The sequence below is a fragment of the Nothobranchius furzeri genome, chromosome 3 (assembly GCF_043380555.1).
Source record: "Nothobranchius furzeri strain GRZ-AD chromosome 3, NfurGRZ-RIMD1, whole genome shotgun sequence".
Lineage (NCBI taxonomy): Eukaryota > Metazoa > Chordata > Actinopteri > Cyprinodontiformes > Nothobranchiidae > Nothobranchius > Nothobranchius furzeri.
Window position 1 is genome coordinate 40,306,938 of NC_091743.1, and position 18,042 is coordinate 40,324,979.

The 18,042-nt window shown below is 45.1% G+C and overlaps 1 protein-coding gene across 2 annotated transcripts in view; it reads left to right on the top strand.

The window, feature by feature from the left end:
• Window positions 1-1,144: 1,144 nt before the first annotated feature.
• ndrg3a (ndrg family member 3a) overlaps window positions 1,145-18,042 on the top strand; it is a 71,360-nt gene continuing 54,462 nt past the window's right edge. For both annotated transcript variants that reach the window (XM_054747825.2, XM_054747828.2), the window contains exon 1: window positions 1,145-1,289. The gene's annotated coding sequence lies outside the window, so the exon portion shown is untranslated. The remainder of the gene's footprint in view (window positions 1,290-18,042) is intronic.

Genomic DNA, 18,042 nt, shown 5'->3' on the forward strand with positions numbered 1-18,042 from the left:
GCGTGTCCTGGGTCTTCCTTTAGGTCTCCCAGGCTGGATGTGCCCAGAAAACCTCACCAGAGAGGCATCCAGGACTGGAGGCATCCGATGCCCAGGCTACCTCAACTGGCTCCTCTCGGTGTGGAGGAGCAGCGTATCTACTCCAAGCCCCTCTCGTGCGACCGAGCTTCTCACCTCATCTCTAATGGAGAGCCCAGACAGCAATCCTCTTGAGTACAGAATGACTAACGAATAGAACTGAGGAAATTAATCAAATAATTGATGTATCGAGTTGCGAACATAAATAATTATGAACCATTGAAGAAGCATATCATAACCAATAGTGTAAAGCGGTTTGTTTGTTTTTCAACCGTGGCATAAATATGTTATTCTAAAGATGTTAAAAGCCAATATATGGACCCCAGGTATTAATTGGACATGTACTATAGGTTTTCAGTCCTTTTAAAGGTGTGTGTGTGTGTGTGTGTGTGTGTGTGTGTGTGAGGTTTATTTGCGAAGCATCTATAAAAACAATGCATTGCTGCTGACCTAAGTGCCGGACAAAGTAATCAATGCTCACAAGACAAATCCTTCAGATCAGGTATGAAAACCTCTGTAGGAAATAAACTCACACCCAAAATTCCATCCGAGACGGTACCAGAATGTTAACAGCGTCTCACACTCTGAAAGAAGTGTACAATCTCGCTGGTTTCCTATAGTTACATAATCAGATTGAAATAGAAAACACTAGATTGGAGGCTTTTAAAATAAATTATCCTAAGATTGTTGCAGCAGGAAAATGTAACGTTTCCTGCGTGCAAAATTAAAGCATTTGAAACATTAAAATACTAATCCCAAATGTATTAAAAACGCTATTCTGGCCCAGTGAAGACAGTGATAACGTGTATGAGTGCCGTTTTGGACATTTGACCACGTACGCACGTTTTCCCCATCGACATATAAATATAAAAAGGTTTTCCCGAGCGGAGTTAGTGGTCGTGTTTTATTTTTTTTATCTGTGGGTGGTTTCGATCTTCTGATTGGCTGCCAGATAATATAGGCCATTCTACCTCCTCTGATTGGCTGCTGAACAATGTAGGCGGTCCCACGCTCTGTGATTGGCTGCTGGACGACGTCTCCTCCGCAGCGTGTAGTTCCTCCCACAGCGGTCACTCAGGCTGACGTAAAGGAAGCGGCACGCAGAAGTCTCGCTTTATACTCTAAAATACACACATTTAAACGTTTATTTACAGTCTTTTATCCACCAAGGTGATACCCGAAACTCAACGGGAACTTGTTTAACCGAAAAGGTAAGTCTGACGCCTGTGTTTACTTCAGAACATTTACAGATGTGTCCGATGCTACAGTTATTACCTCAGCTGGATCCCCCCAACCGAACCTGCTCTGGTTCTGTCCTAAATATCCAGTTCATTCTCTTTCTATGAATTTTTGCATTCATTAGATTAAAGAAGCGCGAATGTCCCGCTGAACGTTGCTGAAGCACGAGGAGAGGCGTTAGCAAAGCGAGTGTAGGTGTTCTGTACAAAACTGCGGTTCAGTTTAGATGAAGTTCATTTCTGTGCTGCTTCATAGAAGTGCGACATAAAAAGATCGGCGTTTTCCTCGCGGTTCCTTCCCGTTTAACGAGTCTTTAAATAGCGGCGCACGTGGCTGATATGTGGCATAACAACTCTATAGGAAGTTGTAGTCGGGTAAAAGGGTACGAGGCCTGTCACGATGCTTTACGGTAAAGAATCCAGCTAAAACAATAAATCCATCAAAGTAACAGGTGAGATACACGCATAGCTCTTACACGGTGTGGAGGAAAGGTCATTCAGTTCATTAAACACAATGAAGCCCAAGTTTTATTGTTTATATAGAGTAATCTAATTTCAGCTAGTCTCTAATTTTGACTGGATTAGAAGAGGAATTACACATGACGAGAAAAGCGTGATTGTAAATCTCTTTTGGCAAATTTTTTAAACTAAAACTTCCTCCTGCATCTGGACCCATTCTCCATAATTATTAACCAGATTTGTCACTTTTACAGGTACATCACCCTGCACGTGACACATGATGGATGGCAATGTCACCAGTAACATAGGAAGGTCACACAGGGGTGTGTGTGTGTGTGTGTGTGTGTGTGTGGTATTAAAACTGCCATCTTGGGCTGTGTTTAGGACCACGTGTCGTGCACTAATGTTTTTTGGTTATCACTGATTAAATGAGCCTACTCGGGTACCAGGAGATCATTGTGACCTTACCGCTGAGTGCTACAAGTCTGTGAGTTTAATCCAGGAATCTTAATATCTTCTGTACATTCATTCTGTGTATCTTTTCAATTAGCACTTCTTGGTTCTTTTTAAACACAGAAAACGAAACGTTAGCATACAAGGTAAAAAACAACTTGTCTTTTCTGTGTTTAAAAAGACCCAGGGATCTAATAATTACCAGTCTTCTGTTTTAGCCTGAGTGGCTCTGCCAGCCTGTCCTCCCTAATGTCCTTAAAAGCACCACGTGGTTTGAATAGTGTTTAGACAACAGGGAACAACCAGGTTTTTGTTTTCACTCATAACAGATCACCAGGAGATCACAATCTACTTCTTTTTAGGAGTTAATCTGTGAACCCCACTCTGCAGGATTATGAACAGTTAACATTTTATCTGCTGTAGATGTCTTTGGACAGCCTGAGTTTGGGCGGAGCATGGACGTTTCCATAATTTCAGTTTTTACGGTTATTCTGTCAGTCGTGCTGAGATCCCAGCCTATGTCTGTCCACAGCTAATCTGCGCTGAAATGACCAGAACTAGATCTTTAATGTAATGTTTAGGCAGATTTAAACATTTACATGAATTGCTATGAAATAATCTGAGATTAGTGTATCTCTGAGACTCCAGAAATGCCCTGTTCAGATTAGCCCATAGCTAACTTTTCAGATCATAACTGGACTAAGCATTGGGATATATTGTTTGTACTCTTTCAGTCCCCATGAATGAGAGCCGGGAGCATGTGGCTGGTTGATTATTACCCTACCATATCATAAGACTTCTTCACCTGTGGGGAAGTTGATCATTAATCCACATCATCATTTGGGTCGTAGCATCTGTAGAGAACTCTTTATCTGGACTCTTGATAGTTTGGTTGTGGAAACATTTACTTTGTTGATTAAAGCAGTCAGATCAGCTGATTTTACCTTCCCTCTGCTCTAAACAATTACAAAGTCAGCTGTGTGTGTGTGTGTGTGTGTGTGTGTGTGTGTGTGTGTGTGTGTGTGTGTGTGTGTGTGTGTGTGTCTGTGGTGTTGACTCTGCTACGGCCTTTTCTGGATTACAACATCTTTTCTGGATTACAACATAGACTTGATGTGTTAGGAGGAGGATTGTGAGGACATGAAAAGATGCTCTTGTGGAGGAGAGGATTTCCTGCTGCTGAGGCACAGATGAACGTCAGACTCTCAGGGGATGGAGGCGGTAATTAAGCCTCGGTGCTGACAGTCAGTCTGCCTTCTTTTCACTTATGGGCCATTCCCATCTGTACCGGGTCGGCCGGGTAGCGTAGGTTGTTTACATATCTGGGTGGCCTGGTATTTTTCCGGGCCAACCAAGGCTCATTCTCAGCCCTCTTCTCGAGGGGGTCTGCTTCAGGCCGACCAGGGCCAACACACCCACTGCTGACAGCAAAGTCACACCTTCCATTAGAGCAAGCCTCTGATTGGTGGGTAGAATCAGCCCACATGGACTTAAGGCAAGGATGTGTGGAAACAACCGGGCCAGGCTGGGGCAGACTGGGGCTACCCGGCCCGGGCCGACCCGGTACAGATGGGAATGGCCCATTAGACTTCAGCCTTTACCAGAGAAAAGCTAAAACCTGACCCGTCTTCTTGACAGAACCAGCCAAAAAGGAAAGGTTCCAGAACCTGCTGCTGCTAACCGATCTGTCCTCTGCTCCGGGCCTGGGTTCTGTTGGTTAACATCTTTTTAAACTGGACCAGCAACAGGATGATCCTGTGTTAAATGAAACATAACCCTGCGGCCTGATAACCAATGTTCATGAAAATGAGGCCAGTCTGTTGGATTCTGTGATTTCCTGATTTTCTTCAGGCTGCATGGTGGTGCAGCTGGTAGCACTGCTGTTGGTTGCAGGTTCAAATCCCAGCTGCTTGGAGTTAGCATGTTTAGCACATTCTCCCCATGTATGCGTGGGTTTCCATCCACAGACCAGAAGCAGGGGTGACGAGTAGATTGGAGAATAATCGATGCATCCAGTTGCGAACATTAACGATTCTGAATCGTAGAAGAAGCACGCGATAATCGATTATAGTGGAATGCCGTTTTGTTTTTTTAACTGCAGCACTAGCGTCCACATTTACCGAGTAGGTAATATTGGTCCCACTTAATGTGGTGTTGCAGGGCTGAGCGCTGGAGTTCTAACCTGAGACTGAACAGAGTTAGCCCGATGGGTTGAGTCAGATTTGGGCCGATGAATTATGTTAAGTGGGTAGAGTCACGCTCGGCTTGAGAGAGATGCATCGGGTCTCTGCTCACACAGCAGAGGAATGGAGAACCACCTCTAAACGCGTCATTTATCCTCCTTGGTGTTTTAAGAGGTGCTTAAAAAGCTCATGTTCAGTCGGGCTCAGTCAGGCCGAGTGTTGGGAGTGCTGGGATGATGTTGGGAGATCTGGTGCAGGATCTGATCATCTGTCTCTTATTTAGGGACATGGAGAAGTTTACAGGAGAGTGAGCTCCACCCTGCAGAACTTCTTGTTGCGCTTTATTTTCATGGTGATAAACTGATGTTAAAGTCAACATCAGAGACTGGGAGGAAGCTTTGGTTCAATTTAAGTTACAGGAGATCTTGTGTCCCATTTGCTCCTCCAGAGACACCATGAGGAGATAAAAGTCCCACAGTGAAGGAGATCCATCAGATGCGTCATTTAATCCTAATCCAGCCCACAGCCTCCTGCTGGTGTTATCAGCAAGAATAAAACCAACATCTCATGTAATACTGGAAGTAGGGATGGGACGATAATCAATACGTGGTTATTTTGGTCTCTATGTCGACAATAACGTCATTTTTCATCAATAATTTGTTGGATATCGTCCAGCAAAGTGAGTTATCGTCCCACACCTAACTGGCAGTTTAGGATTTTTCTGAATATTTTAGTATTTTCTGCATTAAACAGAACTTTCTGCTACATTTCTCAAATGAGACCTTTGGGTTCAAACAAAATAACAAACCACAGTAAGCCAAACATTTCATTTGGTGTCGTTTATTTCTTACACCCTTGAACTGCAGCATTAATGTTTGACTCTAAAGCTGCTCAAAGACATTTAAAGAGACAATATGTAGTTTTATTGTTAATCTCTGCAAATATCCATCAAAATGTTGTTGAAAATGAATGAAATGATGCCCAGTTGTTGAAAATTATTGGCACCTCTGTTGTTGCTTGGCTTCCTGGGGCTGGAGGCTAGGAGGGAGATCTGGCCGTCTGGTTGGGGTCTGGGGTGGTGGGTTGCTGTGCTCAGCGTTGGGCGGGGGAGCCTGCTCATCAGCATCCCAGCAGAAAGGGTCAAACTCTGGTTACCGGTGATGTTTGTACCCAATGTGCAGCAGTACCGGGACCAGAGTGAATAGGGTGTGTATGTGTGAGCATGAGGGAGGGAGTGTGTGACTGTGTATGACTGTATATGTCAGGTGGGGCCTTTGACTCCTCCCTTCTCCTGGGACTTCTTTTGATCATATTGATCTTTGTCTCCCCTCCCCCTGCCACACCTGGTGAGGAGTGTGGTGCCTTGGTCTGCCTGGGTCGTGGCTCCCGGGTCAGGGAGTTTAAGATTTTTGGCGTCTGCCTGACCAATCCCGGTGGCTGCCTGGTGGGGTCTGGGTCCCTGGGCTCTGCTGGGTCCCCGGCGGGGGTGGTCGCCCCTAGGTCCCGGGCTCGGCTGGCTAGGGGGTGGGAGGCTGCGGGCAGGCCTGTGGGCTTGCCGCCGATATCTCCCGGGACTCTGCCGGCTGCAGGTTGTGGCCCCCCCGGGGCGATCCTCTGCGCCTCTCGAGGGGGGCGGGGGCTTTTCTGGTCGTAGTCTCCCTGGAGTTCCTGTGCTCTGGGGCAACTCCTGGATCACTGGGAATTGGAGCTCCCTCTGTCTCCTGCACATCTTTAGGGGGCAGATCTGTGGTCCCTCACACTCTCCAGTGGACGCTCCTATAGAGAAACCTTACATAAACAAGCGCGTGTACACACACAGGTGCTCACATGGTGCTCTCATGCAGTCTTAAGGCTATGGTTGGCACTTAATGCACTGTGATTTATTATCGTGTGATTGTTCAGTTAAACAATGTTGATTTTATATTTCTTCATGTTGACGCAGTGATAGCTTGATCTTGTATTGTTGTTGTGTCCCATTTTTTTGTTGTTTTGCTTTTTTTCTTCTTTCTCTTTCTGCAGGTCTAGAAGCAGACTCTTGTTCATTATTGTTTATTTTTGTGGAACCCACCCCCACACCCACACACACCTTTTGTCTCTTCCTTTCTCTTTCACCTCTGACTCCGTGTCTGGTCGGAATTACAAAGCATTCAGAAACAATAACAATAAAGTTTTAAGTATCAGGCGTGACATTAAAAGCAGACGCTTTGATGCTCCACCTGAGAGTAAATCTGTAAGGCTTGTTACCAGCATTCAGACATCAATTCTGTTTGCTTCACAGCCAGACAGGACACACACACACACACACACACACACACACACACACACACACACACACACACACACACACACACACACACACACACACACACACACACATACAAATTCTTGGCAGCTTCATAACATATAACCAAAAAAATCAGGTCTAAAATACATGGGAGCAGGTCTAAGTCTCTGGGCAACGCCATATTAGATACCATGTTTCCTTCTATGGGAGCCTGTGAGGACAAAATGCATTTACTGATTTGTAACAAACGTTTACAAAACTTTCATCATTCCTAAATGTTGTTTTTCACATTTACCTCTTCATTCCCAGGGATTTTTTACCCTAGTGGCCATCCTATGGTACGGTCCTATTCCAACACAAAAATACTGCTGCTTGCAACGACTTAGGTATGCACTATTGCCAGGTAGAACGCATGTTGTCACTAACGTGGACCTGTTTTGGATTTTATGACCTAAATAAAGGCAAGAACTGGACGCATCCTACAGGTTCTCAGTGTTTTTTAATTTTTTAGCATCTGTAGAGAGTAGAACCGCTGCTCCTCCGGATCGAAAGGAGCCAGTTGAGGTGGTTTGGGCATCTGGTCAGGATGCCTCCTGGACGCCTCCCTGGGGAGGTGTTTCGGGCATGTCCTGCCGGCAGGAGGCCCCCGGGTCAACCCAGGACACGTTGGAGAGGTTACATCTCCAATCTGGTCCGGGAACGCCTTGGGGTCCTGCCGGAGGAGCTGGTGGAGGTGGCCGGGGAGAGGACGGTCTGGAGCTCGCTAGGTGGGATGCTGCCCCCGTGTTCTAAAATAAAATGTTTTATTTTATTTTAATTACCTTAAAAGACTCAAAGTCTCTTTTTACACTTTATATTTATTTAATCAGGATCGTTGTCAAGTCGACGCCAGAAACAATGAAACACAACTTGAATATCAGATGAACAACAAGGCTTTATTCAACCGGCATTCATACAAGTTATCAATCATGAACAAAACATTTCTCTTACCGTTGCTTATGGGTGGAGAGCTGAACACCCCAGTTAGAAAACGTAATCCATGATAGGTGAAGAACTGAACACATGTAATCCATGAACCTCGTCAGGTAGAATCCTTCAAGCAGCTCTAACCCCCTGAGCCCTGCTCTGCTCCTTATACGTTCCCTGATGTGCGTGCAAAGCTGCACACCTCCACCATGATTACCTTGATTACATCCTCATGATCACATTATGTTCGGCTCTACCATGATTACCCTTGATTACATCCTCATGATAAGTGTGATTGACAAACAGTAGTGATCAATAACTTATATAAAGCAATTATACAACAGATGACAAGTTCATTTTTATTACATTCCACTCTTGAACTTTTCATCTAATTTATGTAACATATCCATCACCATTTCCCCATCAAAACCAACGTCATTTATAACATACCTTGTAGTTCCACTTTAATTTTCATCGTAGTCTTTGCATTATTACCCAATTTATTTCTCTTCTTAATCGAATAACATACCAACAAATAATAAGATTACACAATGTTAGAATGCTGATTATAATTAATGCTGCAATCATAGGTGGAATTAGCACTTTATTAGCGGTACTCGACATGCCTGTAAATATATCCCACCAATGATGAGCGGAAGCCTGTTCAATCAATGTAGCAACGTGTTTTATTTCCCCTTGTGCCACAAGAGTAGACACCATGAGCCTGGAAAGGTTGGACCTATGAGAGTCAATCAATTTTGCCACTTCAGTGGAACCATCCAATGCGCATTTGAATCGTTCCAGTGAGAGTGTCCAAGGGGAGTGTAAAACCTCCCATTGTATCTTAGTCAGCCGACTAGATACAGTGTAATTACTCAACCAATAGGTCACGTTATTCCATTCCCACATATGTATACCCTTGAGACAACCTGAAAAGGGAACTGAAGGTACCTGTGGGGAATTGGTCATTGTAGCCACGCATAAGGTGTTAGGACCCACCTGCCAAAACTGTTCCTCTGGGGGTGTGACCGTCCAATCACAGAGTACGACCCTTGAATCAGTGAAACATGGATTGCTATGTCCTTTTACCAATGGGCAGGCTAAACCCTTATCAGTCTCATCACAGTGTTTTACTTCATATGTTCGATTTGTTTTAACATCCCACCACTCTCCACTAACATGGAGATACCAAAACCCTTTAGTGGTTATCACCGGCAGTATCTGATATCTACACACAGTCATTACTGATGTCATATTATACTGATCCCAGTATCCAGTACACATAGATTTATTACAAATCGTCATTTCTGCATGTGGCTGTAGCCATAATGAACTACTGATGTTCCATAATGTTCGCCATGCATGATAGTTATTACTCATTACCTGTATTTGAAACCTATTTCTTTGTGTCTCAGCATGAATAGTCTGCAAGGAACAGACTGTCCAATTACCTATGTGTGACAAATTATGCAATGCATCATAAGTTTCATTCCAAAGCTTTAGATTCCATTTAAATACACTTTTCCACACATCACTTCCTTCTACCTGACTAGATACAGTCGAAGGCATCCATCTTGCAGTCTTGGTGACAGCTTGTGCGGTGTATTCTCCAGTGTTGGACAGCATAGTTCGTGTTACCTCATTGTCTGCTGTGTTAGCCAGACCATACAAAGTTCCAGTTCCTCCTAGCACGGTGTCATACCATGCTCGCCTCCTCCTGTTGCAAGGCGGAATAGGAGGGAATTTCACAGTCCATCGCACATATTCGGCTACCCTTATTTGTCCCATTTGTTGACAAGTGTGAACCAGGGGAGCTACAGCTGTCTGCGTAGCTCTAGCTGTGTCGGGCAGCACCCAGAATATGTACAAATAGGCGTGTCCTCCTGTGATTACAGTTCCATTCCTGATCCAGAAATCGTGATCAACCTTCATACTCCAATTTGTGCCATTTTGTATGCAAGTACCATTCCCCTGATGGTATGCACAGATGCGCGCTGCAGAATTAAAGGTTACTGTTGATCCTTGAACCAACACCCCCGGGCTGATCATCCTTCCTCGGAATTTAAGACATCCTCTGCACCGGTACATCTTACCGGTAGATGTTAGGTTTCCCAAGTAGCAAGCGTCATTTGCTCTGCATGTGAATGTGCCTTGAGTGCGGTTGGACATACTGCTAACCAATTCCAGATGGCCCATGACCCCTTTTTCCAACACTTGTCCTTCCGTGAGCCCCCAACAGAAATGTGCCCTCAGTGCGATGACAGCGAGGACATGGAGGACGATGACCAAACATCCGACACCACCAGGTCCGCGGAGCCCATCCATCGCCTCGACAAGGGTTCAATCCTTTTGTAGGGGAAGGGGACCCAGTCAACCACCGTCACTCAGACACCCGCCTATGGGATACATACAAAACTGCAGATAGAATGACAAGCATTAATTTTCTCTCCTGTAACATTTGTTTATCGGAATATTAATCCATTTTTCCTCTCCGGGGAACAATACACTTACCACAGCATCTTTTCCCTGTGCAATAATCTCTCCAGCTCTGGGAGGACCATTGAGCTGCTCCACCCACACTTTTGCCCCCGCAGTAAAGTCTGATGATCCAAACCCAGTTTCACCCCTCTGAGTGATAGTGGTAGGTTTAGTAATCTCTTCAACTTTAGACATTACACACCGTTTGATTACTAACTGAGCTATCTTGTTTCCTTTTTCCAGTACCAACGGTTCTTTACCTGTATGCTGACACACCACACCTATTTCCCCTTGATAGTCTGAGTCTATTACCCCAGCTAAAATGGTTAGACCCCTCAAAGCTAAACCACTTCTTGGACACACATGAGCATAAGTTCCTGGTGGACATTGAATTCCCAATCCTGTTTTTACCACTGTCACTTTATTGGTTACTAAAGTGATGCTTTCCAAGATTTTAAGATCTAATCCCACAGAGCCCGCAGTTGCTCTAACAGGGAGTTCTGCCTCAGAAGTTAGTTTCCACATTCGTATAGGAGGGTCAGTAGAAGTTGTTTCCCTTCCTGCCCTGGCAACCATTAGCATCAGTGGAGTAACTCCATCCCCCACGGGTCTGTTATTTAACTGATGTACTGCCCTAGTCAGATTTTCTCTCCATTTGTCCAAAGAATTAGTAACCGATAGTTTCCTTAGTTTCTCTTTCAGTAACCCATTCATTCTCTCAATGAGTCCACTAGCTTTCGGGTGATATGCTACATGATAGATCCATTCTACCGCGTTGTTCTCTGCCCATTCTTTGATCTTATTTCCAGTGAAATGGGTACCATTATCAGTCTGAACCTGCAAAGGTAGTCCATAATAGGTCTCTATTAATGACAGACATTTCAATGTAGCCTCCTGATTGGCGTTATGACACGGATGCACCACCAGTACCCCTGACACCGTATCCACGGCTGTGCATGCATACTTACAGTTTTTACTTTTTGGCAATGGTCCAATGAAATAAATCTGCCAACACTGTCCCGCTTGTTTACCTCGATGTATCTGTCCCTGTATATGTCGAGGGATTCTCTTTTTCTGATGTTGACAAGGTTCACAATCTTCTATGGCAGTTTTAATATCATCAATGATGAGATCTATTCCTCTGTCCCTCGCCCATTTCAATGTTCCCTGCACACCCCAATGTCCAGCAGTAACGTGAGCCCATTTGGCTAATCCAGGACTTGATTGTCTTACAGCCTGAATTTTCACTATCTTATCTACAGTCTGATTATGCAGGGATTCAGGATCATTGTTATTAGTATGAGCATCCACATGTAATACTGACACAGGAATATTTTGGCATTTCTCCCAAATGTCCTTCCATAGGTCAGCTCCCCAAACCTCTTTTGAATGTATCTTCCATTGTGTAGCATGCCAAGTTGGCATCCAAGTTAACATTCCTTGGGCTACTGACCAGGAGTCAGTATAAATACTTACTCCCTGCACCCCAGCCGCCATTATTACCATGTGTACTGCTTTCAACTCCGCCCATTGACTACTCTTTCCTGTCCCTGTGAGTTCCATAACTTGTTGTGTACCAGGGTTAAATGCCCCAGCCTTCCATTTCCTGGTTCCTGCCACATATTGACAGGAACCATCAGTGAACCAGGCTCGCTCCTGCTGCTCTGGGGTGAGTTCGCTCCATCTTACCCCCAGTTTCACAGGAGAATCCTGGATTGGTTTTACCTCAAAAGGCACTTCATCCATTTCTGGAACGTCTGCCACTTGCTCGTGGAGCATTGATACTCCTTTTTCTCCTGGTTTCATTCTCTCAGAAACATACCACTTCCATTTTATGATGCTAGCCTCTTGAGCTACCCCTATGCGGTGAGTTGTAGGATTGCTCATGACCCAAGTTAGAATGGGTATATGTGTTCTCATCATTACTTCATGCCCCACAGTTTGGGCTTCTGTTTCCAACAAAGCCCAATAACATGCCAACAACTGTTTTTCAAATGGAGTATATCTCTGTCCTGCATCAGGCAATTTCCTAGACCAAAAACCCAAAGGTTTTCTGCACCTATCTTGTTTTTGCCACAAACTCCAGTTAGCATAATCATTTACTGCAGAAACCTGTAACTCCACTGGTCCTGACAACATCTTCCCCAAAGAAACAGCTTGTTGGATTGCCTCTTTAGCTAGTTCAAATGACTGTTGTTGATCAGGCCCCCATTCAAACTGCTCCTTCTTCCGAGTGCATCTGTACATAGGCTGCAAGATCTGTCCTAAATGAGGTATGTGGTGTCTCCAGAACCCGAACAACCCAATATACCGCTGAGCATCTGTCTTATTCTGTGGTATTGGGAACCGTGCTATTTTCTCTTTAGCTTTAGTTGTTATCTCTCTTTCCCCTCTATTCCAGATAATTCCCAAGAACTTCACTGACTGTGCAGATCCCTGCACTTTCGCTGGATTTATCTCCCATCCATGATTCTTCATATGTGTTATCAGAAGTGGGAGCAATTGCTCAACCTCTTCTTTAGTGTTTCCCTGAATCATGATGTCATCAATGTAGTGTGATAGCAATATGCCTGATGGGATCTTTAAAGTCGACAGATTTTCAGCCACTATCCTATGACAGATTGTGGGTGAATGCAAATACCCTTGTGGTAATCTGGTGAAGGTGTACTGTCTTCCTTCCCATGTAAAGGCAAACTGTTCCATCTTGTCCTCAGGGATAGGTATGGTAAAGAAAGCATTGGCCAAATCTATCACCGCATACCATGTACCAGAGTGATGCTGCACCCTTTCCACAATCGTGATAACATCCGGAACCGCAGACGTTAAAGGAGGAGTATGTTTATTCAGCGCTCTATAATCCACAGTCATTCTCCATGAACCATCTGATTTCTTCACTGGCCATAAGGGATTATTCCACCGTGTGGTGCATGTTTTCAAAACTCCTGCCTCCAGATATTCTTTAATAGTGTCCGTAATTTCTTTCTGACCCCCAGGCAACCGGTATTGTTTTTGTGATACCACCTGTGTTGCTTCAGGAATGGGAAAAGGTGTCATTTTGACCTTGCCTACCAAAATGGTGTGGATTCTGTTTATACCAAAACAAAATCGACCATGTTTCAGATGAAGAGTCATTCCGGCCAATATATCCATTCCAATAATCCATTCCCTTGCAGGAGCCACTACTACACTGTAATTTCTAATAGGTTGATTTCCTATTTTTAAGGGCAAAGTTACTCCCTTTCCTACTAACATCTGCCCCCCAAGTCCAGTCAAAGGTACAATGTTTCCCTTTATTTTATCAGGATTGCCATGAATTACCGAGGCCTCCGCCCCAGTGTCAACCAATGCCATTACTGTCTGTACTGATTTTTTCCAATAAATCTGTAATTCCACATGTGGTCTGATATCATTTATTGACCATCCTGAGGCACTGGCAACAACCCGAGCTTGACCTTCATCCTATTCATCATCATGTTCCCTTCGGTGCTGTTTTTCCTTTCTACGCTTCACTGCCGCCACCTGATAACACTCATCTGAACTCTCCTCCTCTGAAGATTCCTTGGGAGGGGCGGAAGGTTCAGCAGGCTTCGACGCCACCTCCCTGATCACATTCTGCAACATTCCAGCCAATTCTGACACAGACATCCTGTCGTCCTTTTCAGGACAATGTCTGAACTGACAATGGACCTTCAGTCCCATTTGGCTGCATTTCTCCATCAATGCATTAGTGGGCAATCCATCAATCTCCTCAAACGGCACTCCCGCTTGTCGCAGTGCCCTCCACAGATCTGTTCTAGAGGGGCCCATTGCCCCCCCTTTACGACCCCTTGAATGTGGATCAATCCTGGGTTTATTTTCAGTTCTAGCTCCCTCTCTCCTCGTCTCAGACCAATCACCCAGCGTGGTGAGTTCGCCAAGACGATCTTTTATCGCGGCAAAAGTCTGGTCTGCCGCGCCAAACAACAAGCTGGTCACCATGGGTTTATAATGTGGTGGGGCATGTCTGATGAGGTGATCTCTAGTTGCCTTAGAGATGTTACAGTCCACCACTCCAGCTCCCCCGTTTCGAGCCACTTGCTCTCTAATAGTGAGTCTGGTGAGCCGCTGAATGGCATCTCTCACTGTCTGCCATTGCCCTTTAATCTCAGACCAGTCCGCCGTGGTAGGATAGATTACATGACATGCCAGAGCATATGCATCCCCCACATTGAAATCTTCATCAGCTGGCAATGCCCGGACTGTAGCCCGGTATTCAGCATTTATCTGTGCATCAGTACTTAATCCTGAAAATCTCATGGCATCACCGGCATCTATGGCTATATCACACGCGCCATCCTCCATAAGGCGATTAAGCCAGGAGTCAGTTGGTTCGCCTGGGCGCTGTTTCAGCTTCCCATTCATGTGATTTAACTCATCTTGTGAATAATCCTCTAGCGTTGTTAGCAGCCTAGGGGCGGGTTGTGGCTGCTGTTGTAACATCCTTCTTATATTACCCGCCTCATCGAGTTCCGGCCGTCCCTGATCATCCACCATATCTACCAGTATTGGTGGAATAATTTGCTGTTCTCGCCGACGCCTAGTAATAGGTCTTTGTTCTGACATCTTTATCCCCTGTAATGATGGATACAAGGGCTGAGGTGGTGGGTCAGGTTTAATCGCCCACTCCTCCTCCTCATCATCCCCCCAAAGATCCCCGTTCCATTTCTCCGGGTCCCAATCTTCACCAACATTCTTTACAAACGCCCGGATCTGAGCAGGACCTGTTCTACGAGGTCGCTTCTTTTCCTTCCTTTGCGCTCGAGACACAAAAGTCAGCGTTTTATCCAAAACATTCTGAGCATGCTTTAGCTCTTTCCCCATCACACACACTCTCTGCTCAAACTCTGAGCATGATTTTCCAACTTCTTCAGCATGGATTTTCTCCTGCGCCGCTCGCTCTCTACAACTGCTCAATTCTAACTCCTGTTTTTTCCATGCTTCTGCAAAAAGCCACATCATATCTCTCACTCCTGCCAGCGGCGCTTTTTCTTTAACTTCTATCCGCGTCAAACGGTCCAGCACCACGGCGGGGCTGACCACTCCATTTAACTCTCCCCACGGCCCAGGGCGTCCACCGCGCTGCCTTAACATATCACCAATGGTTCGGAACTCCTCCGTTTCCCAGCCGGGAATCGGCACGGGAATCGGCGTTCCCTCCCCAGAAGCACTCGGCTCCTTTTTGCTTCTCCAAAAACACTTCATTGTTGCTGGAATAGCTTGACTGATCCTGTTCGTGACGCCAAAAATGTTCTAAAATAAAATGTTTTATTTTATTTTAATTACCTTAAAAGACTCAAAGTCTCTTTTTACACTTTATTTAATCAGGATCGTTGTCAAGTCGACGCCAGAAACAATGAAACACAACTTGAATATCAGATGAACAACAAGGCTTTATTCAACCGGCATTCATACAAGTTATCAATCATGAACAAAACATTTCTCTTACCGTTGCTTATGGGTGGAGAGCTGAACACCCCAGTTAGAAAACGTAATCCATGATAGGTGAAGAACTGAACACATGTAATCCATGAACCTCGTCAGGTAGAATCCTTCAAGCAGCTCTAACCCCCTGAGCCCTGCTCTGCTCCTTATACATTCCCTGATGTGCGTGCAAAGCTGCACACCTCCACCATGATTACCTTGATTACATCCTCATGATCACATTATGTTCGGCTCTACCATGATTACCCTTGATTACATCCTCATGATAAGTGTGATTGACAAACAGTAGTGATCAATAACTTATATAAAGCAATTATACAACAGATGACAAGTTCATTTTTATTACACCCCGCGACCCGGACCCGGATAAGCGGAGGAAGATGACGACGACTGTAGAGAGCATGGTCCTCCCACAGCCTGAGCTGTTGAATGAGGACTTTGTTAAATCTTAAATGTTTCAGATGTTTTGCACTTTTACATTGTAAGGGCTGTTGTGGTTGAAGAGCTTTTGGGGCGTGGCGTGTTGTGTCAGACATGCTTTTTATTTAATAAAGCAAATATCTGACATCTATTGATGAAAACAAATCCATGTGAAATAATCGTGATGCGTCGAGATACGGAATGGTGAGACTGAAGATTCAGACCTCTAGATGGGACTGGTTTGTCTGTGTGTCCCTTTTGATGGACTGGAGACCTGTCCAAGGTGTCCCCTGCATTTTGTCTGATGATGTTGGAGACAAACAGCTCCCAGAGACAGAAGAGTCCAGAGGATGGAAAAACGAGTTTGGAACGAACAGTTGAAGAAACCTTTGAATCACTCTTGGAGGTAGACGTTATCGCTACTATTGATGGCAGTAGGATTGCATATATAAATGGACAAGAATGGATGAACTGAGCTGAAACATTCCACCATGCCTCTCCCAACTTTTAAAGTCAGACGGAAGCTTAATTTGAAGTCACTTTGCTGGTTTGGTTGGTTTGTTCTGATCGCTCTATGGCTGGTTGTTTTCATATTTTTCACTAGGGATGCACCGATGGATCGGCATTTGATCGTTATCGGCCGATAGCGCCCCTATCGATTTTGATCGGAATTTTCAAAATAGATCAAAGCAGACCGATCAGGTAGGGTTGTCACGGTAACCAGTGTAGCGGTAAACCCCGGTAAAAAAAAAAAAGTTGACAATAATAACCATCTTGTTTTTAAAAAAAACTATATTATCTTGGTGGGTTTACCGTGGCTGCGGTGTACCGGTATCGGTGATCGGCAACAAAAAACCTGATCGGTGCATCCCTATTTTCCACCATGTTGTTTTGGGTGCTTTTGCACCATGCACAGCCCCTTGGGCCTCAGTGGTGGTGGCACTCTAAAAATAAACAATTGGATTGATAATGAAAGTGGAGATAGTTATTTTGGTCAAGGCTTCAGAGCCTTCCTGTCATGCTGCTTTACAGCTTTTATTACAAATGATTCATTAAAGGTTTGCTGTTATCCGCAGAGTCTGAGATTTAAATCTGTATCATCATCATCATCACTTAGACACCTGCTGTGTGTGTGTCTGTGTGAGCCCGACCCTTCTCTCTGTAACCAAACAACATAAGTAATTTAATCTGCCCCAGTTTGGAATTACAGGACAGAAAACAGCTGATCCGTCTGTTCTGTTCTCTCGTCAGCAGCTAGAGCTTGGTTTCATCAGTTTCTCAGTCTGTCTGTTTCACCACAGCTGAAGTGAATGTTCATTGTTCCTGTTATGGCAGTAGCGTGATCAGCATCTGAGGTGGCTTCCACACATTTTGGTGACACTTATCTGATGGATCACAGCCCAGCTGGAGGAACTCTCTGTCTTTATCAACACCATCAGCAGCAGTGAGTGAGCCGTGAGAGGCAAAGCACAGGTGTGCGTGTGTGTGTGTGTGTGTGCGTGTGTGCGTGTGTGTGTGTGTGTGTGTGTGTGTGTGTGTGTGTGTGTGATTTTCCTGCTGCTGTGGAAGTTGAACTCAACCGCTGCTACTGGAGGGCTCTGCATTGCGTCGGCTTAAGTTATAAAATAACTTCACATCATGGTAAAAAGGGGTCACTAAAGTTCAGCACCACCACCAGCTGGGGGGGGGGGGGGGGGGCGCTCTCTCAGAGTGGTTGCCTAGGGCACCACCAGCCTCCACTGAGGTGCTGGAAGAGCCTCGTCCGTGTCTCTCTGGGAGATTGAATTGTGGGTGATCAGTCATCGTGACAGTCAAGCCGACCACTCGGATCAGTCTGTTAGCAGGCCTCTTAGCTCGGATCCACACACGCACCTAGAGCCCTGTGTGTGTCTAGACCAAGCCCCCACAATGCGGCTCAGAAAATGGTCCCAACCCGGAAGTACCAAAAATTGCAGTTCCACCCTCATCCACTAGGGGCTGGTGTCAGAAGTGAGCAAATCCT